Source organism: Propithecus coquereli, unplaced genomic scaffold, assembly GCF_000956105.1.
Source record: "Propithecus coquereli isolate 6110/MARCELLA unplaced genomic scaffold, Pcoq_1.0 Scaffold273, whole genome shotgun sequence".
Lineage (NCBI taxonomy): Eukaryota > Metazoa > Chordata > Mammalia > Primates > Indriidae > Propithecus > Propithecus coquereli.
Window position 1 is genome coordinate 3,107,051 of NW_012148319.1, and position 26,175 is coordinate 3,133,225.

General features: G+C 37.0%; 1 protein-coding gene across 2 annotated transcripts in view; it reads left to right on the top strand.

The window, feature by feature from the left end:
- Positions 1 to 26,175, top strand: part of STRN3 (striatin, calmodulin binding protein 3) — a 103,002-nt gene that overhangs the window by 14,185 nt on the left and 62,642 nt on the right. The window lies entirely within an intron of this gene.

Sequence of the window (26,175 nt, forward strand, 5' to 3'; positions counted from 1 at the left end):
AGAGACGGGGTCTCACTCTTGCTCAGGCTGGTCTCGAACTCCTGAGCTCAAACAATCCGCCCGCCTCGGCCTCCCAGAGTGCTAGGATTACAGGCGTGACCTACCGCTCCTGGCCGTAAATAGTAATTCTTAAGAAATATACTGTGACTACTTTTCATTTTCTGTACATTTTTTTTGTTTTTCTTGTAGTTATTTGCATCCTTTTTTTTATTTGCTTAGTTTTCTAAGTATGTATTGCTGTATCTCCAAAAATTCTTGGCAACTGTCAGGGTTTTTAGACTCTCAAGCACATCACATTACCTACCAGTTCAACCTCTTCTGTCTGTGTGTGGAGGTGGGAGGAGAGGACTTGCCTTCCAGGACTGTCCATCCCCTTGATGTGATCTAGACTTGTTCTTGAGATTTGTTACAGTGTTGTTATTCTGAAAGTTAATGTCTGCTGCTTTCCTGCTGGGAATCCCTTTTTTTACTGGCTCCTTTCTTGGCTTACCCCTTCATTTTGCTGAAATATGTTATCTGATCATTTTTTTTTTTTTTTTTTTTTTTGAGACAGAGTCTTGCTCTGTTGCCTGGGCTAGAGTGTTGTGGTGTCAGCCTAGCTCACAGCAACCTCTAATTCCTGGGCTTAAGCTATCCTCCTGCCTCAGTTTCCTGAGTAGCTGAGACTACAGGCATGTGCCACCACACCTGGCTAATTTTTTCTATTTTTAGTACAGACGGGGTCTTACTCTTGCTCAGGCTGGTCTTGAACTCCTGAGCTCAAGCAATCCTCCCGTCTCGGCCTCCCAGAGTGCTAGGATTACATGCATGAGCTACAGCGCCTAGCCGATTTCTTGAGAAAAGTTGCATAGGAGGTAAATTTTAGGGACTTGCCTCTTTTAAAAATTTCTGTATTTTATTCTTACACTTTATTGATAGTTTAGAAATAAATTTCCATTGATAAATTTTTTAACTTTTATTTATTTATTTTTTTTTAAGAAATGGGGTCTGGCTACATTGCCCAGGCTGGAGTACAGGGGCTCTTCACGGGCAAGCCCTGTATGGCCTTGAATTCCTGGGCTCTATCAGTCTTCCTGCCTCAGCCTCCCAAGTAGCTGGTAGTACAGGTGCATGCTGCACAGACACCTGGCTCCATTAATATTTTGAAAGCCTTTTCTCTTTTTTTTTTTTTTTTTTAGACAGAGTCTCACTGTGTTTCCCGGGCTAGAGTACCGTGGCATCAAACTCCTGCTCAAGCGATCCTTCTGCCTCAGCCTCCCAAGTAGCTGGGACTACAGACATGTGCCACCATGCCCGGCTAATTTTTTCTATATATTTTTAGTTGTCCGATTAATTTATTTCTATTTTTAGTAGAGACGGGGTCTCGCTCTTGTTCAGGCTGGTTTCGAACTCCTGAGCTCAAACAATCTGCCCGCCTCTGCCTCCCAGAGTGCTAGTATTACAGGTGTGAGCCACCGCGCCAGCCCCCCTTTTCTCTTGACTGTGAACTTTAGTGTCACTTTTGAAGAGTTTGCTCTTTTGATTCTTGATCCTATTTTTGTATATGCGATTTGAATTTTTTTCCTAGTATTTTACGTTTATCCTGGTGTTTTGAAATACCATAAAAATACGTGGTAGTCAGGTGCTGAGAGAATCTTTTTACTCCGTAGACTAGTATTTCTCGATAGGGGGCATTTAGGTGAAACCATTTTTATGTTGGACTATATTGTGCTTGCAGGACTTTTGGCATCCCTAGCTTATAGGCATTAAATACCAGCACAAATGTCCCCAGACATTTCCAAACACTCCCTAGGAAGAGGCAGCACTGATCTTTCTTGAGAAGTGGTGTTGTAGTCCCAAGTCATAGGGTACTTCCTCTGTTTTGTAGTTAGATGATGGACCGCCTGCTGATTGTAAAGTTTTCTTCTCTTTTGGTCTATCTTCTGAGATGGTCTCCTGCATTTTTCAATCCTATTAAATTTGTAAAAACATTTTCTGCTTCTGTGGTTTTTTTTTTTAATAAAGGTATTCTGTTTTTATTTCACGGAAATTTTTTGAGCATATTGTTTTTATTGAATTTTTCCTTCCCTGAATTGTTGGTTTGCTTGGAGTTTTTTCATCTGTCTCACCAGGTGCTTTCCTCAAATATTATTGGTGACCATTGACTGTCTTCTGTCTTCATATTTAAGAATGAGGTACTGTTAGGCTAGATGGTAGCTGTGAGCTTTACACCTTAAATATTCAAACTAATTTTCATTCCCATTCTTCTTAATTTTCTTAAAAAAGATCATTGACAGTGAGGTGCCAGGCTCTTTTTAACAACCAGCTCCTGAAGGAACTAATAGAATGAGTAATTAATTCATGAGAGATCCACCCCCATGACCCAGACAACTCCCATTAGATACCACCTCCAACACTGGGGCTCAAGTTTCAACATGAGGTTTGGAGAGAACAAACATCCAAACCATAGCAAGGTCTGTGATCCAGCGTGAATTGATTTTTTTTACGATTTTTTTTAATTGGCAAAATAAAACTCAGAGAGTTCTTTATATTCCTGTTACCACATCTGCAAGTTGTACATGTGCACACATATTCCTTTCTCTTAGGTTGCTCTTAATATAGGAAAGACATTTCTATTGTTATAAAGCATAACTGTACCCATTGTTTGTTTATTCATTCATTGGCTCTTTAGCACCTACTGTGTGCTAGGGACTGTAAACAAAATAAAGCCCTTGCCCTATTGAAGGTTAAATTTTAGTGGTTAGAGAAAGGAAATAAAGTTTGTTGGGTGGTGATAAGTGCTATAGAGGAAAGTAAAGCAGAGAAGGTTGATAAAGAATGGGATAATGCAGCCATCCCCAACCTTTTTGGCACCAGGGACCAGTTTCATGGAAGATAATTTTTCCATGGATGGGGCGGCGGGGGCGGTGGTTTTGGGATGATTCAAGCACATTGCATTTATTGTGCATTCAAATCTCTATGCTAATGATAATCTGTATTTGCAGCTGCTCCCCAGGGCTAGCATCACCGCCTCAGTTTCACCTCAGATTATCAGGCATTAGATTCTCATAAGGAGCATGCGACCTAGATCCCTCGCATGCACAGTTTATAGTAGGGTTGGGGCTCCTATGAGAATCTAATGCCACTGCTGATCTGATAGGAGGTGGAGCTTATGTGGTGATGCTGATGTTAGGGAGCAGCTGAAAATACAGATGAATCTTCACTTGCTTGTCTGCTGTTCACTTCCTGCTGTGTGGCCCGGTTCCTAACAGTCCATGGACCAGTACCAGTCCGAGGCCAGGAGATGGAGACTGCAGGGCTAATGTGTAAGAGATTTTTATATATGTAAGAGATTTTTATTTAAACTGAGTCCCTGGAGAAGACCTCACTGCTGAAGATCAGATACCTTTGTTTCTCTCATGTGCCTTTACTGCCTTCTTTTATGGTTAAGATACTTTCTTGTGTAGCATTTAAACTTTTTTTTTTTTTTTTTTTTGAGACAGTGGCTTGCTCTGTTGCCAAGGCTGGAGTGCAGTGGCATGATCAGAGCTCACTGCAGCCTCCCACCTCAGCCCCCTGAGTAGCTAGGACAATAGGTGTGCACCACCATGCCCAGCTAATTTTTAGATTTTTTTGTAGAGATGGGATCTTGCTGTGCTGCCCAGGCTGGTCTTGAATTCCTGGCCTCAAGCGATCTTCCCACCTTGGCCTCCCAAACTGTTAGGATTATAGGCATGGGCCACCGTGCCCTGCCTAAGCTCTTATTTTTTACATATATGTATTTTTCTTTTTTTTAGTTATTTTCTTGGTAGTCACCCTGGAGATTACAGTTAACATCTTAATTTATAACAGTTTAATTTAGATTAATCCCAATTTAATTACAACAGCGTACAAAAACTTTGCTCCTATAAAGGCCTATTCCCTTCCCTCTTTTTGTACTATTATCCTACAAATTATGTCTCTCCATTGTATACCCATCAACATGGATGTTTAATTATTGCTTATTGCAGGTGCCTTTTAAATCAGGAGGAAAAAAGAGTTATACCTCCCCATACATCTATACTATCTGTTTTTGAATTAAATTTTATTTTTTATTTTTTTAAAGATGGGAGTCTGTGGCTGAACTTGAATTTCTGGGCTTAAGCAATCCTCCCACTTCAGCCTCTTGAGTAGTTGGGACTACAGGGGCATGTCACAATGCCCAGCTAATGAAAGAAAAAAAATTTTTGAGATGAGATCTGTGTTGCTGAGGCTGGTCTCAAACGATACTCATGCATTGGCTTCCCAAATTGCTGGGATTAGAGGCATGAGCCACTGTGCTTGACCAGTTAGGGTTTTTAAATTCTTTTATGTTATGGTCAGTCACATGAGGCCACACAGAAGAAGACACAGGAGACCCTCAGGAACACAGGGTTTATTATACTCACAGGTCTTATGGACAGCCACAGCATGCCATTCAGGGCCCTCCAGAGTAGTCAGGAGGCAGAAGTCAGCAAGCAGGAAGGGGAAGGTTTAGGCCAGAGCCTTTATTGGGGTTTCTCTGGGAAACACAATGGGGAAGGTTTAGGCCAGAGCCTTTATTGGGGTTTCTCTGGGAAACACAAGACAGGTGTAGAGTTAACAGTCTAGGATTGGCTAGTTTGAATAATTTTGTCAGGCTGTAAGATATAGAGGTGTTCCAAAGTTGTTTGGTACCTTGCAGTAGGATGATTAGAGCAGAAGAATATTCCCTCTGGGGTGTTGGGGCCAGATAGAGGAGGTGTGGCTCTGAACTGATTAGTTTGAATATCAAAGGCAGGCTGCCTGCTGAGCCCTTGCTATCTCTAAAAAATGGCTAGCCTTCGGAAGGGAAGTCTCTCCTTGCCAGAAAGGTGAGATGTCAAAATATCATAATATATGTGTACATATGTATTTATACACACAATACGCTGGATATTGAAGATTTTTCAGGTTAATCAACTCATGTCCCCATCTCATTTTTCAGGGTCCCAATTCTTTCCTTAACCGTATGGAAGGAGACAGAGCTGTCCAGATTGATAGTTTACCTTTCCTTGGTGTTCTGCTACTCTTATGATTAGGTCCTGGTCCTTAGCCTTTTGTGGCATCCTGCTGCTAGAAATGGAGTTATTTTTTATGCTGCTAAAGAATCTTCTGGCTTTCATGCTTAGTTTCATTGCCCATTGCTTACTTTTACCTCTTGTTATATTTTTCTAAACGGTCAATTGCCTTTAGCAACAAGAACCTAATTCCATCGTCCTTATAATTGCTCTTTTCCTCATATTTCTCAAATACTTGATACGTTGCACCTTCTAATGCAGAGATTGGCAAACTGGCTTGCTGGCCAAATCCAGTCCTGGGCCTATTTTTGTGCTGGCTCATTATTAAAGAGTTATAAAACAAACAAAAACAACAAAGAAGACTATGAATGGTGCACAGCCCAAGGAAGGTATTTAGTATGTGGCACACAGGTTTGCAACTTGTGTATTTCCTTCCACTAGAAAACTACCTAATTTATCACCAATGAATGTTTTAACAAGTGCACTCTCACTTTGTGCTAGGAGCTCTCTGTTCTCCTCACCACCAGTGATGGGGTTTCTCATTGTCAGCTGGGTGACTAGGTGCAGGGTGACCCAACTCTAAGAACTTAATTTTGGAGCCAACTTCATTTTCTTGTACCATTCCTGTCGTAAGTGGTTGCAAGTTGGGTTCCCTCGGGTAGCTAACTAAGGCAGCAATTAGCATGCAGAAAGTTTATTAGGGAATGCTCTTAGAATCAACATCTGTGAAAGGAAGCAGAGGGATAGATTAGGCTGCAGTGCAGTATCAACAAAAACTCAGTTGACCCATTGGGGAACTCTGCAGCTGGGACAGCCCTCCGAATTTGCCTGGGTTGGGGCAAGGAGCTCGGCCCTTATACCATGTTTTGGTCAGTCATTGGATGAGGGCCACTTAGGAAGGTAACTGAATTTAGCTGAGGCGATTCCTGAAGAGGACTAACAGCTGAAGGCTATTTTCCAGCAGCATTCCCAGCAGCTGGACGATAACTCCTTCATTGAGGCAGCACTTCCCAGTGTCTGCTACATGTAGCCTCATGTGAGTTTTTCTAATTATAATTTACTTCTCTATTTATTTAGAGACGAAGTCTTGCTCTGTCACTCAGGTTGGAGTACAGTGATCATGATCACTGCAGCCTTGAACTCCTGGACTCAAGCAATACTCCCACCTCAGCCTCCTGAGTAGCTGGGGCTAGAGACGTATGCCACCATTCTCCGCTGTCTTTTTATTTTTAAAAATTGTGGTAATTTTCATTTTTAATGAGTGAGTTTTTCTTGTGAGCAAACTGTAAAAGACAATTCTCAGGTTCTGTACATTTGTACTGATAATATGGTAGACGGTTCTTCCAGAGGCATTTTGGGTGTTTTATTAATGTATGTAAATAGTGAGTTAACCATATTAGTGCTGGAAATATCACCATAGAGTCCTGAAATCCTAATTCTAGGGATTGAAATTTATAGCTAGGAAATCTTAAAAAGATAGCTGATTCAGCGCTCATTTGACAAATGAGGAAGTTGAGAACAAGAGAGAGAAAGGGTTATAAAGCTGGTTAGTAACAAGTAAGGATTACAGTATAGGTCTCCAAACTCTCAGGCTAGTCCTTTATCAATACCTTCACTTAATTTCTTATCATAATTTCTAAAGAGAGAGTATTAAAGTTCTGAAACTGAGCAAGAGTTTTTTTGATTTTGTTTTTTTGTTTTTTGGTATGGCCTGTAGAGTCATCTCTACAGGCTCCTGGGAACAGTGGTAAACAATATGCAGGTGTTTCAGTAAAAACAAAAAAATTACAAAAACTTCTGGAGTTATATCATTTTGGACAGATGAATATGATTTATTTTTAAACTTCCTGGAAGATGATTCCACTGTTAGCTTTGGAAACTTCTTCCTGATGAGTGCGAGTTATCAGGTAATGGAAACTTCGCTATTTATTTGCCGGCAGAATCATAAAATGAACATATGGTTTTCAAATGAGGTCTGAAAGTGCTCTAGAATTTAAAAGTTTAGTATTTTAGTTTCAGTGGCGATTGTCTTAAACCTAGATCATCTGAATCATAATTGTCACTTGACCCTGGGGTCAGAATTTGCATTTGTATATATTTGTGGTGGTGCCAAGCAATAATTGTTTTGATTGTTGAAGGCTAATATTAAGGAAAATAATAGAGGTAATCTTAATAAGATGCTTTTGAAATAAATGAAGACTAAATTACTTTCTAATATATGGAATTAATGTTTCAGAATAATGTGAAACCGAGAAAAATGACACGACTTACCATGAGGTGCCCAGGAATCCAGGCATTCCAGACTTAAAGGAATCTTATGGTGGTGTAGTTGATAGCATTTACATGTTGTGAGCAGAGATTTAAGTTTGGCAAAACCACATCATTTCTTTTTTTTTTTTTTTTTAAGTGTAACTTGTTAAATTGAATTTTGTTGGGAAGCTTTGTATTTAGTTTTTAGTTTATTTGGTTTTGTGTTTGTGTAAGAACAATATGCATACAGAATATTTAAATAACCTTAGAATAAAAATAATTTATGTAAATATTAGAAACTGTCATAATCTACCTGGTAAGATCTGCTTGATAAATCCAGTAGTTATTAAATGCTTGTTTGGGGTCAGGCACTACCTGTAGTTTCCTCTTTCATGGGTGAAAAATAATTATAATGAATTGAACTGAGTACCAGTAGCAGTTTTGTTAGTCTGTACTCTCGAAAAGATGTTTTACTAAGTTTAATTTATAATCTTAATAAGATATTTGTCAACATAGTCTTCCTTTTAGTTTCGATTGCTCGTATTAGTGAAATCATATAGTATTTGTCTTTTTGTGACTAGCTTATTTCATTTAGCATATTGTCAAGAAGATTTGTCCATGTTGTATCATGTGTCAGAATTCCCTTCCTTTTTAAGGCTGAATAATATTCTGTTGTGTGTATATACCACATTTTGTTTGTCCATTCATCTGTTGATAAGACACTTGGGTTGCTTCTACCTCTTGGCTATGTGAATAGTGCTGCTATCAACATGAGTGTGCAAATATCTTTTGATATTCTGTTTTCAGTTCTTTGGGATATATACTCAGAAATGGCATTGCCGGATCATATGATAGTTCTATTTTTAATTTTTTGAGGAAACTTCATACTGTGTTTTATAGTGGTTGCACAATCCCACCAGTAGTGCACAAGGGTTCCAATGTCTCCATATCCTCGACTACACTTGTCTTCTGTTTTTTGGGCATGGCGGGGGGTTGGGGGGGAGGAGTATATATAAGAGTCCTCTTTCCCGAGTTTATAGCCTCTTGTCCTGTTCCATTCCACATTTCTTAAATTAGAATGACACAGATGCTATTATATTCTCTGAGCTTTATTTCCTTTTTTTTTGAAATGGAGTCCCACTCTGTTGCCCAGGCTGAAGTGTAGTGGCACCATCACAGCTTACTGCAGCCTCAAACACCTGGGCTCAAGTGATCCTCCCGCCTCAGCCTCCTGAGTAACTAGGATGACAGGCTCATGCCACCACACCAGGCTATTTCCATTTCTTAGTGTAGCTTATCATCATTATTGTCACCATTAAGTCTTTCAATAACTGATAAAAATTAGTATTATTAATATCATCCACATGTTACAGATACTGAAACTGAGATAATTAATTTGCCCAGGATCACATGATTAGTAAGTGTTGGGACTGGAATTATGAATTGTAATCTATTACTGTCTGACTGTAAATCCTGTGTTCTTGTTCAAATGGCTGTTGTTTCCCCTACACCCCTAATCTACTACCTTTGGAGAAACAGTCACTATATCATTGGACTGCCACAAAGAGGAAGGCTTTTGAAGCTATCTCTTGGATGCTATTGCTGTGAAGATAGAGGGAGTTTAAATTGAAGAAGGTAATCAGAATTTGTGGGTAATGTTTGTAGCAGAGTACCAGGCTAGACAGGTGCCTGGAGCAAGAGGCTTTAAGTGATTGCTTAGGGCAGGGGTGGGGAACCTGTGGCCTTAAGGCCACATGTGGCTTTCCTTCTAGGTCCTTAAAGTGGGGCCTTTGACTGAATCCAAGTTTTACAGAACAAATCCTTTTATTTTTATTAATACATTTTTGTTCGTCTTTCATACTTTTATTTTATTTTTAAAATGAACATATTTAAAATACCAAAGAATAAAATAAATTTCAACGAAATAATCCTCCTAGATTGACTGATACAATTAGAACATTAGTAAGCCATAAGGGCTAAATTGACAGCTGCTGTGCTCATGATTTAGTTCTAACTTCCCCCACCTGACTGGCGCCACTACTGCAGGAGGCTGGTTTGCAAGAGTTTATGGGGGTCAAGTACTGGAGTAGTTATCAGCTTTTGACAAAGGTGCATTGTTTCTGTTTGAAGTGGAATTTGTGAATAGTTGCATAGCTCAGTGGTATTTTTCAGTTCTATCTGCTTAACAGGCCATCATGTCAGAGAAGACCAAGAGAAAGCTGAAGGAAGAAAACAGATTTTTTAATGAGGATTGGGAATTGCAGTATTATCTTGTTTCTGCTAAAGATAAGATGATTTGCTTGCTTTGTGATACTGCAATATCAACATTAAAGACATACAGTGCTCATCAGCATTATAACACTCATAAAGATCACAAATATTTTACATTAGAGGGAGAGGCATGAAGGGTTGTATTGCAGAAATTAAAAGATGAAAAGCAAAAGCAAAGACAATTCTTTCAAGCAGCAATAAGGCCTGAAAATAATGCCACTGAGAAAACTTATAAAGTAGCTTAGATACTCGGGGAGGGGGTGGGAAAGGGAAGCCATTCAGTGATGTAGAAATTGTGAAAGAATGGATTGTTGAAGTTGTAGGATGCTTAGACCCCAGTAATGTTTCAAAGTACAAACAACTGTGTCTTTCAAGGAAATCCATAACTGATTGGTAGCATGAATTAGCCTTCAACTTAACAACCATGCAATACTTCAAAAGGAAAATACTTATTATTCAGTCACTTTGGATGAATCAACTGATACTACTGACTCAGTGAAGGTTTTATACTTCATTCAGGTCATTACAGAAGATTGTCTTTGCTGCAAAGAGTTGCTTTGGGCGCTCTTGGGAACAGAACATGGGGAATAGATACCTTCAACAACTTTCAAGATAAATGTTGTGAAGTTGGACTGAATTTGGAAAATGTAGTGAGTGTGTGTACAGAAGGTGCACCTTCTATGATAGGAAAACATGAAGGGTTTATTGCACAGGTAAAAAAAAAAAGTATTAACAGATCTAGATGCTCTCATTTCTTGTCATTGTATCTTGCATCTGCAAATCTCTGTGCTAAAGCTGCTATTTTAAGTGACACTTTGCAAAAAATTATAAATATTGTTAACTGTATTCATGCAGGTGCAACATGGCATCTCCAGTTTCATAACATGTTGAAGTCCAACGATGAGGTATTCAATGTAGATTTGCCCTATCATTCTGAAGTGCGTTGGCTATCACAGGGACAGGTGTTAGCCAAAATTTTATCTCTGTGAGTAGAGATAGTTAAATTTTATGAAGAACAGAATCAGCAATGTGTATTATTGAGAGAAGATTTCTATAGGAATATAGCATTTCTGTGTGATATCATGTCAAATCGAAAGAACTTGAATATTTCTTTGCAAGGTAAACCGAAGTCTATATATGATATGTGGCAAAAAATCCACGTATTTCAAAAGCTTTTTTCAGAACACTTCAAAAGGAAATTTTGCATAAACATTTTCCCCAGTTAGCAAAAGTCATTTATGAGCAGGATGATATATGCAAATCATTTAAAGAATATGTGGCTGTTATTAGTTGGAGAATACAATGAAAGATGCATTGACTTTGAGAATCGTGACATCACACTCAAATTAGCATTTTATAGCCTCACCTAGTTGACATCACCAAGGCACCTAAAGAACTACAGATGGAATTGATTGAGCTCTCAGGAGATGACATTTTAAAGTCATTGTTCGATGGTAAGAAAGATACAGTTGAAATATGGAAAAATGCAGTAGAATACCCACGCCTTCAGACAGCATGCCCGAAAAATGCTTTCTTGCTTTTCAGCCACTTATTGCTGCAAGTCTATATTTTCTTACGTAATCCAAATCAGGACCCCCTTAAGGTCACAGATGACTGATAAGTATCTAGAGGATCAGTTGAAACTGTGCACCTCCATGTTGCAGCCAAATATTCAAATTCTTTCCATCAAAAAGCAGACACAACAAAGTCATTAAAAGGTTAGTTAACTTTAACATTAACAAATAGTTTTTATTTTTTGAAATTATCAAGTACATAGTAATTAGATTTTTACAAAATAATGTACATTTTTAAGTATATCTAATTGACGTTAGGTGATATCAAGTAGGTGATATCAACCAAATATTCAAATGCTTTCCAACAAAATGCAAACACAACAAAAGTCATTAAAAGGTTAGTTAACTTTAACATTAACAAATAGTTTTCATTTTTTGAAATTATTATGTAATAGATTTTTATAAAATCTATTACATTTTTCGGTGTATCTAATTGAAGTTTCTTGAATGCAGCCTTATTTTATTACAGCTAAATTAATGTGGCCTTCCAGCACAAAAAGGTTCCTCACCCCTGGCTTAGGGGGCCAAGGAATAAGGTAACTGACTGTTTCTATAACTTAACCAGATTACTTTCTTGAACTCCTGACTTCAAGTGATCCTCCCGCCTTGGCTTCCCAGAGTGCTAGGATTATAGGCATGAGCCACTGTGCCTGGCCAACCAGATTACTTTCTGTGGATGATTCAGATTCCTTTCATTATGAGCCTTCTCTTTGAGAGTTGAGAGCCCACCTGGTGTAGGGAAGGCATTGGACCCTGGGAGGCCAGTAGACTTGAGATCTGCTATCCTGATTCTTCTATCTTACTAGCTAAGACAGTGTCCATGGGCAAGTCTCTTTACCTCCAGGGGAGGAGGTTTAGTCTAATTTGTAAAATAGTTATAATGCATCATTGGATGTGGAGAATGCAGGGCTTGAGTAGTTACTTTATACAGTGTAAATAGTGTGAAAAAGATTCAGGTGGCCATGAAGTACAAGTTCTTTGTAGGGGATAATGCTTGGGTTCACTTGGGGTAGAGTACAGAGTAATGATGAAGGATAAGCTTGAAAATATAGGTTAATGGTAGATTGGGGAGAGCTTTGAAAATAGCCTTTTGGGACAGTAGATGAGCCATTTAAGAGTTAATAGGAGAAAAATGACAAGACTGCTCTGTATTACACCGTGACCACATTTTCATTATTAATTATTCTTTCTCTTCTTAAATGTCCACATTCTTTTTTTCTTAATTTCAAAATATTAAGGGGGTACAAATATTTTTGTTACATGGCTTGAGTCAGGGCTATAAGTGTATATGTTTGTTTAGTAAATATATTTGGTAAAATTAATGGTAAATAACAAGTAAAAATGTTGTAGTGTGTCCTAGTAATATAAAGAAAATGGGTTTATTTGGCTCATGATTCTACCAGCTGTACAAGAAGCATGGTGCTGGCATCTGCATCTAGGGAGGGCCTCAGACTGCTTCCATTCATGGCGGGAAGGGGATGTGCAGAGATTATACGGCAGGAGAAGAAGCGAGAGGGAGGGATGTGCCAGGCTCTTTTTAACAACCAGCTTTCACAGGACTAATAGAACAAGAACTCACTTATTACTGGGAGGGTGGCACTGAGCCTTTCATGAGGGATCTGTCCTTATGACCCAAACACCTCCTTATTAGGCCCCACCTACAACATTGGGAATCAAATTTCAACATGAGGTTTGGAGGGGTCAAATTTCCAAACTATAGCATAGTGCTAGCAGAAATAAGCATGACTCATTAAATTTAGAAGTTGGCATAAAGAGATAGGCATAGAAATGTTAATGCCTAGAGCAGCTTATTGCTTATTAGCATTTAGTTTGAATGTAAGGGTCAGAGTTAGTAGATTTTATCTCCTAGGATTCACTCACCAGGCCAAAGTGCTGCTCTTTTCACAAGACCTAGCACAGTGTCTTGGACTTACAGTTTTTAAAAATATCAAATCTGTTTCAGTCTTGTTCATTATAATAAACATTTATTAAATGTCTGGGATACTGAAAGATGTGGCTTTCTGTTCAGTGCTCACAGTTGAGTGAAAGAGTGGAAAACTTGCTTTAATATACAAGGCATTCTGAAAGAGCACTGCAAGAAGGGAGAAAAATAATTATTCAATTGAAAAGATATTGGAAAATACTGTGAGGGGATCACAATGAGTAGCTAGAATAATCTTTTTGGAATGCAAATCTTGATTATTTCACTGTTTCACTTTTTTAAGCTTCCTCGGCTCCCCCAAATTCTTAATACAACCTTTAAGGTCCTGGCTAGCTTGGTTCTGACCTGTTTCTCTAGCCTCATGTTGCATCATATTTTATATGTTCTCTTTCCTGCTGCCCATCTGTCTGCATTACCCTTCATCTTCCTTTGGAGTTTCACTGGGCTTTATATCCTCAGAGTCTACCGCAGTTTATAGCCTGTACTAATAAATGTGTTTAAAGGATTGTATACCCTGTTGTCCATAAAAGAGGATAAGTGATGCAGACACTGAAATGGAGGAAAGAAATTTTGTTGGTAATTGGAACTTGAGTATTCTTTTGACTATTCTTGAATAGAATGAAAGAAGTAGAGAAACCAAAATATAAAAAATGAACTTTTTGCTGTGTAGATTTGAGAAAGACTATAAAGAATAAATTAAATGTGGAGTGTATGTGTGTGTGTGAGTGACAGAGAGGGTTGAAATTCAGCATTGATTTTCACCCTTTTTGATTTGAGAATTTCAGTTTGTAATAAAAAATTCAAATTAATTAGCACAGTTCACTAAAAAAAATGATACCTTCTATTAATATTTAGGAGTGGGCCTCTATGACTTTAAAGTAGGTGGGAGCCAGAATGACTTGCTCTTTTTTCTGTTTATTTCCTAGACTTGGGAAAACATTAATTTATTCAATAAATATTTAGTTGGCACATGCATTATGCAGAATGGAAAATGTAATTTGTGAGTTGCTAGGGTAGCACTGTAGTAGGATATAATGATGTGGCCTGTGTTTTCAAGGAACTTACTTTCTGCATAGTATGGAAAGTAAAAGAAATACAGGAATAGCGATATTAGGTAGGTTTGTTAGCTTTTAGGTTAGGTACTTGTTTGCAAATATATCCTGTCTGTCTTCTGTCTAGCTACTGCTATCATCAGATTTCCTAAGTAATGCTTGGATTCTTGAAGGTGTTTCAGCTAAATATATACCATTTCTAAGTAAAACTTGGACTATCCATTTCGATTTTTTCTCACCACCTGAGTGGGCTAGATAATGTGAATAAAAAATATGTCTTTCTCAATTTTCTTTTGATCCAGCAGTGGCCACATGGTCTAGAAATGGCCATTGTTTGTTTGTTTTCGCCTCCCTTTGGACCTGCCCTGGTTACTCTTAACATTTTAGAAGCACGCCTATCCCTCAAATGCATCTATCTAATGAAGCCTTATGTATAGTTTTTAAAAGGAAAGTAAAGAAGGAGGAAGTTTTATACCTTCATTCCTCTCATAGAAAAATCATTGTCTCTCTAGGTTTCCCATGTCATGGTTCAGGCTGAGAATTCCTAAGAGAATGCTTACGATTGAGAATAAAAAGAGAGCTTGGGCGGGGGTGGGAGATATCCAGGGAGGCTTAATGGAATTCAGCAGTCCCCAACATTTTTGGCACCAGGGAAGACAATTTTTCTACAGATGGGGGTTGGGCACCCAGAGCTCAGGTGGTGATGTGAGTGATGGGGAGCAGTTATAAATACAGATGAAGCTTCCCTTGGTTGCGTGCAGCTCACCTCCTGCTGTGTGACACCTCTTTTCCCTGCCCATTCATAAGTTTCATGGAAGACAATTTTTCCATGGACCGGGTGGGGGCTGGGGGGGGTAGGGTGGCAGCAGAGCTCTTTGGCTGGGTTCCTGATGGGCCGTGGACCGGTACTGGGGTTGGGGACCAAAGAAATAGATGATTTTGAGTTAGGTCTTAAAGAATATGTAGGATTTGGACAGGAAAAAATGGAGAAGGATATTATTGTGAGCAAACAACATTAGCAAAAGATGTTAGTGTGAAAGGAAAGCATAGTTTTTCTCTAGGAGATATTTGAGCTGACAATTTAGGGGACGATTATCAAGTTTTCACATTGTGGTGAGAATTGTCTTACGGTGAAACTAAAAAGCATGGAACATAATTATATGTGTTTATGTGAGGATCTGAAAGAAAAGTTCTCCTTAATGGTATATTTTCCCGTATAAATGTATGTGTGAAGCTGTTCAGAGACTACTAAAGATCAAATATTTTTATTATAAAAAAATAACAAAACAATAGTATTACTTAATTACATCCAGTTTTTTTAAGAGTTTAAAATACTTTAATAAAAAGTAATATATCCTGGGAATTTCTGTATGCTTCACTTTCATCTATTCAACTCATTAAGTATCCGTTACTAATAAAGGGGTACAACAAATTAAGCTATTAGAATTCCTAACGTCAAATTGCAGAAGCAGTGTACTCTGTAATTGCTGTACTTTTTAGTTGTTCGAATGAATTAGTAATAAGTAATGTGAATAACTTTTTTCTGAGATATTTAAAAGACATTTCTTAAAAAGAATTAAATGACTTATTAACAGCTAAGTTTTAATTTATATCAAGAATTTTTCATAGGCCTTGTGGGAGGAAGTCATGGAATTCCAGAGAGCTAAAGTTCAGGGTATCTTGCAAAACCAGTGGCTATGGGCCAAATCAGAGACATCCTCTTTTGCAGAATCTTTTAAGTGAAAAATAACAGTGTCACCATGAGTTGTTACACGGTTTTTCCGAAGAACGTTATTGTTTTCTTTATTGACTTGCTTAAGGTTAGTTAAATGTATAATATAGAGATTATATTCAGATTTTTTCTTTGGAAATTTTAAAATTTAGGATATATAACTATATATTGGTTGGATTTAGTACTGTAGTAATGTGAGTATAAATACCTCACTCCTAAATTTAGGGTTCTTTCAGGCTATTCATGTGCAGTTTCTTAACTGTTTTAAATATTTTTAAAATTTTGATCATTAATATACTGAATTAGAGTAGATTAATAAAATTTCTACAATCATGAACACTTATCACTGTGAATTCTCCCTTTATGCATGTAAAAAACATCTTTGCCATATTTTAAAGTAATGTCATTTGTCATAGATGAAATAAGTACTTTTAGGTTTGAGATTCTGTAAAAGATTGTACATGTGTGGTCATTACCATATTTTACAGTTGAGAAAACTTAGAACTTTATGGCTTGATTCATTTATTTAGCAACAAAAAATTATTAAGTATTTACATATGCCAGGCATTATACTAGGAATAATATCAGTGATCAAAAGACAAAAATATTTATACTTTAACGGAGCTTACATTTTGGTGGCGTTTGTTGAATTTAACTAATGGCAAAACAAGGACAGTCGATTTGGTTTAATATTCCAGTGTTCTTAGTGCAAAATTGGGCTGGCAAATATTTCTTATCCCACTTGCCAATTCAGATAGTTTTGTCATAGCTGCCTGGAACCTAAGTTATATCTGCTTTAGGTGTAGAAGGGGCACTGGTAGTGTCATAAGATTGTGAGCCCTAATATGTCTGCCCTTATCTCACTATCTGATTTTCTCTTCCCATTCTGTTGGGCAGCTTTATAGTTTGGTTAGCAGGAAAATGTACTTTGGAGTGAGACTGCATAAATTGACATCTTAGCACCTCCACTGCTTTTCTTGGGATGTTGGGCAAGTTACTTGTTTGTACTTCATTTCATTTTGTAAAGCAGGGAAAGTAGTATCAACTCAGAATCATTCTGAGGAGTAAATGAGTGAATACACTTAAATACTTAAAACTGTGTTTGGCACATAACATCCTTGATAAATATTTGTGATGGTTATTACTCTTCTTCCTCTTTATTTACAATTCTGAAATCCAAAAAGTTCTGAAAATTAAAGAATTTTTGTTAACCATTTGATGGCAGAAACCTTCCCTGAAGTGATGTGAGGCTATTTATAATCTTTCTTTCTCATACTTGATGAAAACTCATATACTTCTTAAAAAATTTTCTTTGCCTCAACTATTGTGAAAGACTGTAACTAATTGAAAAGAGCACACAATAATCAGCGCAAACCATGTCTAGATTCTTTTTTTTCCTTTAAAGAGATGGGATCTTGCTCTGTTGTCCATGCTGGTCTCAAACTCCTGGACTTAGTCGATCCTCCTGCCTCAGCTTGAGTTGCTAGGATAACTTATAACTTATAAGTGATAACTTATAATTTACCATGCTGTGCTAGAAAACTTACATACTTTTTAAAAGAAATATGAATCTGTTTGTGTTACTGCCCCAATTTGCATTAGATGAGATGTTAATGCAGTATGTGGTATATATGCTCTAGTAATAATTTCTAGAACGTATGTGACTTCAAGGGCATTTCTGAAGGAAGGTGAACCTGTACTAGTGAAAAATCATACTACATAGCTAAGTCTTTTTCTCACATTAATAACAAAATTTGTAATGATTTTAAATAGTTTACCTAATCAGTAACTATCTTATTGATTAATTATTAAAAGCACTTTGAGTTTTAAGAGTAATAAATGAATCTAAGTTATTCTTGAAAACTTGCTTGTAAAATTATTTGTAATCTTATTTTTATTATAAAATTTGAAATATCTCTCGAGGTTAAAAAAAGATTTCAAGAAACATACTAGTCTTAAGCATATTTTTCCCCTCTCATTGTGAAGTACTGTGTTATTTAATGTGTGGAAACCATTATTATTTGTTATTTTATGATAGTACGGCAATATTTCATTTACTCAACATTCTCTTGTCAGTGACTTCAACCCAAAGAATCAATCTTGTGAACAGTAAAAACGAAACAATAAAAAATGAAAGTCACTTATAGAACTCTTTAGTCTATTTTAAAAAATGTATACCCCACCATATTATATAAAGAATTTCATTCTCTTTTCAAAGATACAGAAATAACCTAAGTTAGAAGTAATATAGTCCATTTATTTTTAACTTAGCCATAATTTGGATTCCCAGCTTGCCTGCAAAATAGAATGGTTGGGAAAAGAGAGAAGCATGTTGCCAGTACCTCAGTAGTATAGATAAAAAGCCTCAGCAAGAGAGTGAGAAAAACTCTTCAGGTCAATAGAATGTTTTAAGTGTATAATCTGATAGGGGAAATGGCTCTATGCAGCTCAGGATGTGTTTAATTGTATTTTGCAGATTCCGAGTCAGTGCCATGTTATTGGCTTTTGCAGTATTTCAGAATTTTTATGAACTTTTATATTGTTTATAAGAGATTTAAAAATGGTCAGTATATCAGGAAACGTGGTTTAAAGGAAGTGTACCATTAATGGCCAGTCAAGGTGGCTCATACCTATAATCTCAACACTTTGGGAGGAGGACAAGGTAGGAGGATCACTTTAGCCTGGGAGTTTGAGACCAGCTTGAGCAACATAGTGAGACCCCATCTCTACATAAAATAATAAAAACAGAAACGAAAATACCATCAAAATGGCTTGAAGTTTCATACCTTGAAGGGGTAAACTTCCTGTTTATGGAAAAGGAGCTTACGTGTGGCTATGATGTAAAATGCCAGATGAATATGAAGTTATTGGAATACAGATTTGCTATTTAAAAATTGAGTATCTGGTGTTAGAGTTAGGTTCAGAAAAAAATTGAGTATCTATTATGCTTTAAACCAACTTATTGCCATGTAAAATGACATTGGGATTTTAGAGGATGGCGGTGGTATTTGATAATTTATTAAACCTTATTTTTAGGCTCTGTCATAAGTAGAAGAGATAAAAAATAAGATATAAATTTTCTTTGCTTCAGGACATTTTAGTATTTTATTAGTGTTTTTCTTTTCCCTGGAATTCTTTCCCATCAATAAAACTGGAAAATGTTATTTTTATCAAATTTTATAAAGTCTTGTGTGCACTTTTGTTTATCCATTCTTGGAAAGATAGAGATTGAGTATGCACCCTGTTAAGTGGGGGCCTTGACTGCTTAAATACTTTAAATATTTAAGTAGGTGATTGTAGATGATTATACAAAAGTTTCTGTGCCTGCCTTAACACACTAAATTATGAGATAAATCTGTGTGTGTGTGTGTGTGTGTGTGTTAATTCTAAGCTCCCTGGTGATTCTGATATAATGAGCTAGATTTTGAAACCTTTGTATGATGGCGACTTTTTTGGTGTTCTTTGCATTGTGTAAAGTGTTATTGGGTCACCTGACTCTTTATCTTAAAATTATTTACATCTGAACCCTGCCTGGCCCCAAATATTTAAGTGCTTTGAATTCACATGTATAGTTTTAGTTGACTATTAAGGGGCCAGGATACTAACATTTCTTGAGAACCTACTATTTTAAGTAGTGGTGTTGTGGTTTTATTATTAATTGCTGTAATCTGAATTTGCCATTAATTTGCTTCCAGACCTAAAGTACTTAGAAGTTTCTTTTTTAATTCCTTGGATGTTAAAGTTTGCTTCTGAATGGTGTTGCAGTTTCTAAATATTTTTTTAGTTCTTCAGCAAGTGCTAAAGAATGTTTAAAATCATTAAATGAAACTCACCTATATCTAGTGTTTGCCTTTAGTTACAAAATTTGTTTAAAGAAAGATCTTGCAATAGAAAAATTTAATGAAGTAATTTATTTCTTTGTTTTAAGCACGATTCTTTTTTTTTTTAAGAAACTATAGTTGAGAATCGACCTTTAGGCTGATAACCAGCTGAATCAATGTTGAAAGTGTTGCACTGGTGACCTCTAGTGGTCTTGCAGCTAAAAAAGATTGCCTGCTACCAAATATCAACAAATAGCGAGTACTTCTCATGTGATAATCATGTACTGATTGTGGAATGAATTCAGATGATGTATAAACTGTGGTCCCAAATGATCACCTTTATCTGCATTCAAAGGAAGAAAAGTTATCTTGAAAATCAACAATAAGATTTGTTACCCTGAATTTTCAACTGAAATTGGATGTGGAAGCCAGTTTATAAAAGTTAGTTTTTGTCTTTGCAATATGTTTGTATTAATGAATTTCAAGTTTAGTCACCTACTCAACCTTTATACTCTTAAGATAAAAATAATTAAAAACAATAAAATTTGTCAACTTAGGTAGATAAAAAAATGAAATCTTTAGTATTTTAAAAAGTCCTTTTATTGAAGCAACCACACATTCCATTGTAGAGCCTTTTTCTTCTCGTATCTTAAGGACCTAGGTCTCTGACCTTATTTTCACAATAAAAATATACTTTTTTTTTTTTTTCCTGAGACAGAGTCTCACTCTGTCGCCCAGGCTAGAATACGGTAGCGTGATCATAGCTCACTGCAACCTCAGACTCCTGGGCTCAAACAATCCTCCCACCTTAGCCTCCCTAGTAGCTGGGACTACATACCTGCACCACTATGCCTGGCTGATTTTCCTGTTTTTTTTTGTAGAGACGGGGTTCTCATTCTTGCTCAGGCTGGTCTCAAACTCCTGGCCTCAAGTAGTCCTTCTGTCTCGGCCTATGGAAGTGCTAGGATTACAGGGCTAAGCCACCACACCCTGCCAAAACACACTTCTTTTTTTTTTTTTTTTTATTTCAGGGTATTATGAGGTTACAAACATTATGGTTACACTTTATGTCTTTGCCTCACCCAAGCGAGGGTTAAAGGCATGCCCTTCCCCCCCACAATGCTCCCTGTGTCCTTTAGTTGTGGGTTTACCCCCCCCCTGAATTCCACTATAATACCTGGAGAGTATTACTGCCACGTGATCACCCTAGTGTTGATCAGTTAGTACCAATTTGATGGCGAGTACAAGTGGAGCCCATTCTTCCGATCTTGTGATGCCTCACTTTGGATAATGGGCTTAAGTTTAATCCAGGAAAGTGTAAGAGGTGCTAGATCACTGTCATTTCTTATGATTGAGTAATATTCCATTGTGAACATATACCAAATTTTGATAATCCACTCATGGATTGACAGGCACCTGGGTTGTTTCCACATCCTTGCAATAGTGAATTGTGCTGCCATAAACATTCGGGTGCAGATGTCTTTATCATAGAATGTTTTGTGCTCTTTTGGGTAGATGCCTAATAGTGCTATTGCTGGATCGAATGGTATTTCTATTTTTAGCTCTCTGAGGTATCTCCAAATTCTTTTCCACAGAGGTTGCACTAATTTGCAGTCCCACCAGCAGTGTAAGAGTGTTCCTGTCTCTCCGCATCCTCGCCAGCATTTGATGTTTTGGGATTTTTTGATCGAGGCCAATCTCACTGGGGTTAGGTGATATCTCATTGTGGTTTTGATTTGCATTTCTCTAATGATTAGAGATGTTGAGCATTTTTTTATATGTTTTCTGGCCATTATTCTGTCTTCTTTTGAAAAGTTTCTGTTCATGTCCTTTGCCCACTTTTTGATAGGGTTGTTTGATTTTTTCTTGTTGATTTTTTTTGAGTTCTAGATAGATTCTGGTTATCAGCCCTTTATCAGATGTATAGAGAGCAAATATTTTCTCCCGTTCTGTGGGCTATTCGCTCTCATGATAGTTTCCTTGGCAGTGCAGACAAAACATACTTCTTAAATCTAATCCTTAGGAGTGAGATTTTTAAAAAACCTTTTAAAATTGTAAACTATAAGTTATATACAGAAAAGCACATAAAACATAATTGTACAGTTTAACCAATCACAGTGCATGACTTATGATGGGGTTACATCCTGATAAACCTGTTGAAGTAAGTTGAAAATATTGTGAGTCAAAAATGCATCGCATTTAATATACTTAACCTAAGAAACATCATAGCTTAGCCTAGCCTACCTTAAACATGTTCAGAACACTCACATTGGGGAAATCATCTAACACAAAGCCCACTTTATACTAAAGTGTTGACCTTAGCATATCACTAGCATGGGAAAAGATAGAAGTACAATTTCTATGAATGCATATTGCTGTTAAAAAGTTTAAAGTCAAACCATCATAAGTCAGAGAACTTTTGCATTATAAAGAGAACAACCATAATACTATCTCTAGAGAGGTCAAGAAATAGAACATTGCCAGCACCCTAGGTACCTTAAAACCTACCCTTCCAAATCATTGCTGCTTCTTTCCCCCATAGAGGTAACCACTAGCCTTTTTTAGCCATCCTTGTTTTTCTTAATGTTACCAGTTTAGTTTTGCCTGATAGTGAACTTTATATAAATGAAATTATATAGAATGTTCTTTTGTGTCTTGATTCTTTTCCCCTCAACATATTGGTTCATCTGTGTTGTACATAGCTGTAGTTTATTCATTTCTTTGGCTGTATGTATTTCATAATGTACAGTATTCATATGAGTGTATCAGAGTTATCTGTTTTCTAGTTGATGGATGTTTAGGTTGTTTGCAGACTTTGACTATTATGAATAATGGTCCTGGGTGTATGATTTTTCCATATCTCCTAATACATACATACATTTATTTTATTATCATTATTTATTATTTTTTTTTTGGTAGAGACAAGGTCTCACTTTGCCTGTGGTGTAACCATAGCTCACTGCACCTTCTAACTCCTGGGCTCAGGCTATCCTCCTGCCTCAGCCTCCTGAGTAGCTAGGACTATAGACATATGCCACCATGCCCGGCTAATTCTCTTTAAAAAACTTTGTCTCACTATAGTGTCTTGCTATGTTACCCACACTGGTCTTGAACTCCTGGCCTCAGCCTCACAAAATGCTGGAATTACAGGCATGAGCCACCATGCCTGGCCCGATACATGCATTTATACATGCCTTTCTGTTGGGTATTTTTCTAGGGAGCTTTGGTTTTAAGGTGTTTATATCTTCAACTTTAATTGGTAATGCAAAACTTTTCAAAAGAGGCTATACCAGTTTATAGTTCTATAAGTAGTTTATGAGAGTTTGTTTTGATTCACATCTTCTTCCACAAATAGTATTGTTGTATTTTTAAAAATTTAGCCAGTCTGGTATTGTGTTACTTTATTGTATTTTTAATTCACTCTGAAATTCTGTACCATTAAACAACTCTCCTTTTCTCCCTTCCCCCAATCCCTGATAATCACCATTCCACTTTCCCGTTTTCTGTGAATTTGACTACTTTGGATACTTCATATAAGTGGAATCATACAGTATTTATCTTTTTGTGACTGGTGTATTTCACTTAACATAATGTCCTGAAGGTTCCCCCATGCCGTAGCAAGTGACAGTATTTCCTTCCTATTTAAGGCTGAATAATATTCCATTGTACGTATATACCACATTTTGTTTGTTCATTCATCTGTTGATGGACATTTGGGTTGCTTCCACCTCTTGGCTATTGTGAATAGTGCTGCTATGAACATGAGTGTGCAAATATCTATTCAAGACCCTGCTTTCAATTCTTTTGGATGTATCAATAAGCCCAGAAGCAGGATTGCTGAATTATGTGGTACTGCTATTTTTAGTTTTTTGAGGAACCTCTATACTGTTTCCTTAGTGGTTGAAACATTTTATAGTTCTAACAATGCACAGGGTTCCAATTTTGTCACATCCTCAGCAACGCTTGTTAATTAAGATTTTATTTTGAACAATTTTAATTTTACAGAACAATTGATCAGATAGAACAGAGCTCCCATATGCTCCCTCCCCCTAATTTTTCTTTATTATTACATCTTGTATTAGAGTGGAACATTTGCTACAGTTAATGAACCAGCATTGATACATTATTACTAACTATAGTTCATTTACTTCAGATCTGTGGGTTTTGACAAATGCATAATGTTATTTATCTACCATTACAATATCAGACAGAATAGATTCATCGCCCCTAAAAAAAAATCCCTATTCATCTTCCTCCCCACCCTCGAACCTCTGGCACAACCACTGATCTTTTTGCTGTCTCTATAGTTTTGCCTTTTTCAGAATGTCATATAGTTGGAATCATGCAGTATTTAGCCTTTTCAGAATGGCTTCTTTCACTTAAATATGCACTTAAACTTCCTTCATGTCTTTTTATGACTTACTAGCTCATTCTTTTTAAAAAATAGACTTTTTTAAGGAGCAATTTTAGGTTCATAGCAAAATTGAGAGGAAGGTATAGTGATTTCCTATGTAGTCCCTGCCCCCACACATGCATAGCCTCCCCCATTGTCAACATCCTACACCATAGCGGAAAATTTGTTACACTTGATAAAGCTACTTTGACTCATTATTTTCACCAAAAGTCTATAGTTTAGGGTTAAGAACCTCTCTTGGTATTGTATATTCTGTGGATATGGACAAACGACACGTATCTATCATTATAGTATTAAAAAGTATTACTGCTCTAAAAATCCTCTGTGCTCTGCCTGTTTATCCCCTTTTCTCACCCCCGATCGTTTTAGTGCTTCCATAGTTCAGCTTTTTCCAGAATGCATATAGTTGGAATCATACAGTATGTAGCCTTTTCAGATTTGCTTCTTTCACTTAATAATGCATTTAAGCTTCCTTCATGTCTTTTCATGGCTTGATAGCTCATTTCTTTTTAGTACTGAATAACGTTCCCTTGTATGGATGTACCATAGTTTCTTTATCCATTCACCTGTAGAAGGACACTTTGACTGCATCCAAGTTTTGGCAATTATGAATAAAACAGCTTTAAACATTGGCGTGCAGGTTTTTGTGTGGATGTAGTATTTCAGCTAATTTGATACCAAGAAGTGTGATTGCCGGATCATATGGTAAAAGTATGTTTAATTTTGTAAGAAATTGCCAAATAGTCTTCCTAAGTGTCTGTACCATTTTGCACTCTGTCCCAAAACCTCCAGTATTGAATGGGAATTCCTCTTGCTCCACATCCTCGCCAGCATTTGGTGTTGTCAGTGGTTTGGATTTCATCCATTTTAGTAGATATGTATCTCATTGTTTTAATTTGCTAATTTGTGTTTCCTTGATGACATACAATGTTGAGTATGCTTTCATATGCTTATTATTATTTTTAAGAGACAAGATCTTGCTTTGTCATTCAGGCTAGAGTGTAGTGGCCTGATCAGGCTCAAGGAGTCCTCCTGGGTAGCTAGGACTACAGGCATGTGCTAACCATGCACAGCTGATTTTTTTATTTTGTTTTGTTTTTTTTTTTTAGAGACAAGGTCTTGCATGTTGCCCAGGCTAGTTTTCATATGCTTATTTGCCATCTGTATATCTTGTTAGGTGAGTTGTCTGTTCAGATCTTTTGTCTTTTTTAAAATTGGATTGTTAAGAAGAGCTAGTTACAATAATAAGAGTTACTTTGGTAGTTCTTTGTGTGTTTTGAGTATGAGTCCTTTATCAGATATGTGTTTTACTGTCGCTCCATGAATTAGTATTAAACGTGTTTTGGGACAGGATTTGTCTTAAGAGTTTTACAGAGCTTTGCTCTGAAAGAATATGTGAACGTGTTGGTTTGCATTTAGTATGCTGTTACACTTGGAAGGGCATCTCTGAAAGGCAGTAGTGGCTGTATCCCACGAGGCTCCGCATTTCTCAGACCTAAAGAATTGGATTTGCTTTGTAAAGCACAAGCGAATCTGTTAAAAACTATAGGCTGAGAGCTGACAATAGAGTGCCCTCCGGAACAAACAGCTTCCCGGAAATGACAGCTTCCCGAATGGCTAAAAGCAAAGCTTTTGTTTAAACCACTCTAGACTACCTGTCTCCATTCACAATAACCTAATAAACATGGAGCCTACATATCTCTGTTTAACCCCTCTGTTTAAATGATAAACTTACCTTAGAATTTAGAAATTAACCTTTGAAAGACTTTGTAACCGTTTGCCCACATAAATAGAATTAGTTAAAGAATTTGTAGAACCCTTCTGTAAAAGCCTTTTGAAAATCTGTTAACCTGAGAGGTACTACCTGTTGTTATGTAAATCTGTTACCCCTGACAATTGTTCATTATTTTCTTTTTTTTTTTCTTTTATTTCAGCATATTATGGGGATACAGATGTTTAGGTTACGTGTGTTGCCCTTGGTTCCCCCCCAAGTACATGTTTCAAATATGTCCATCCTTCGGGTAGTGAGCATTGCACTCCTTGTGTATACAAATACCCGTCCCTTCCTCCCTCCTTCCCCCTC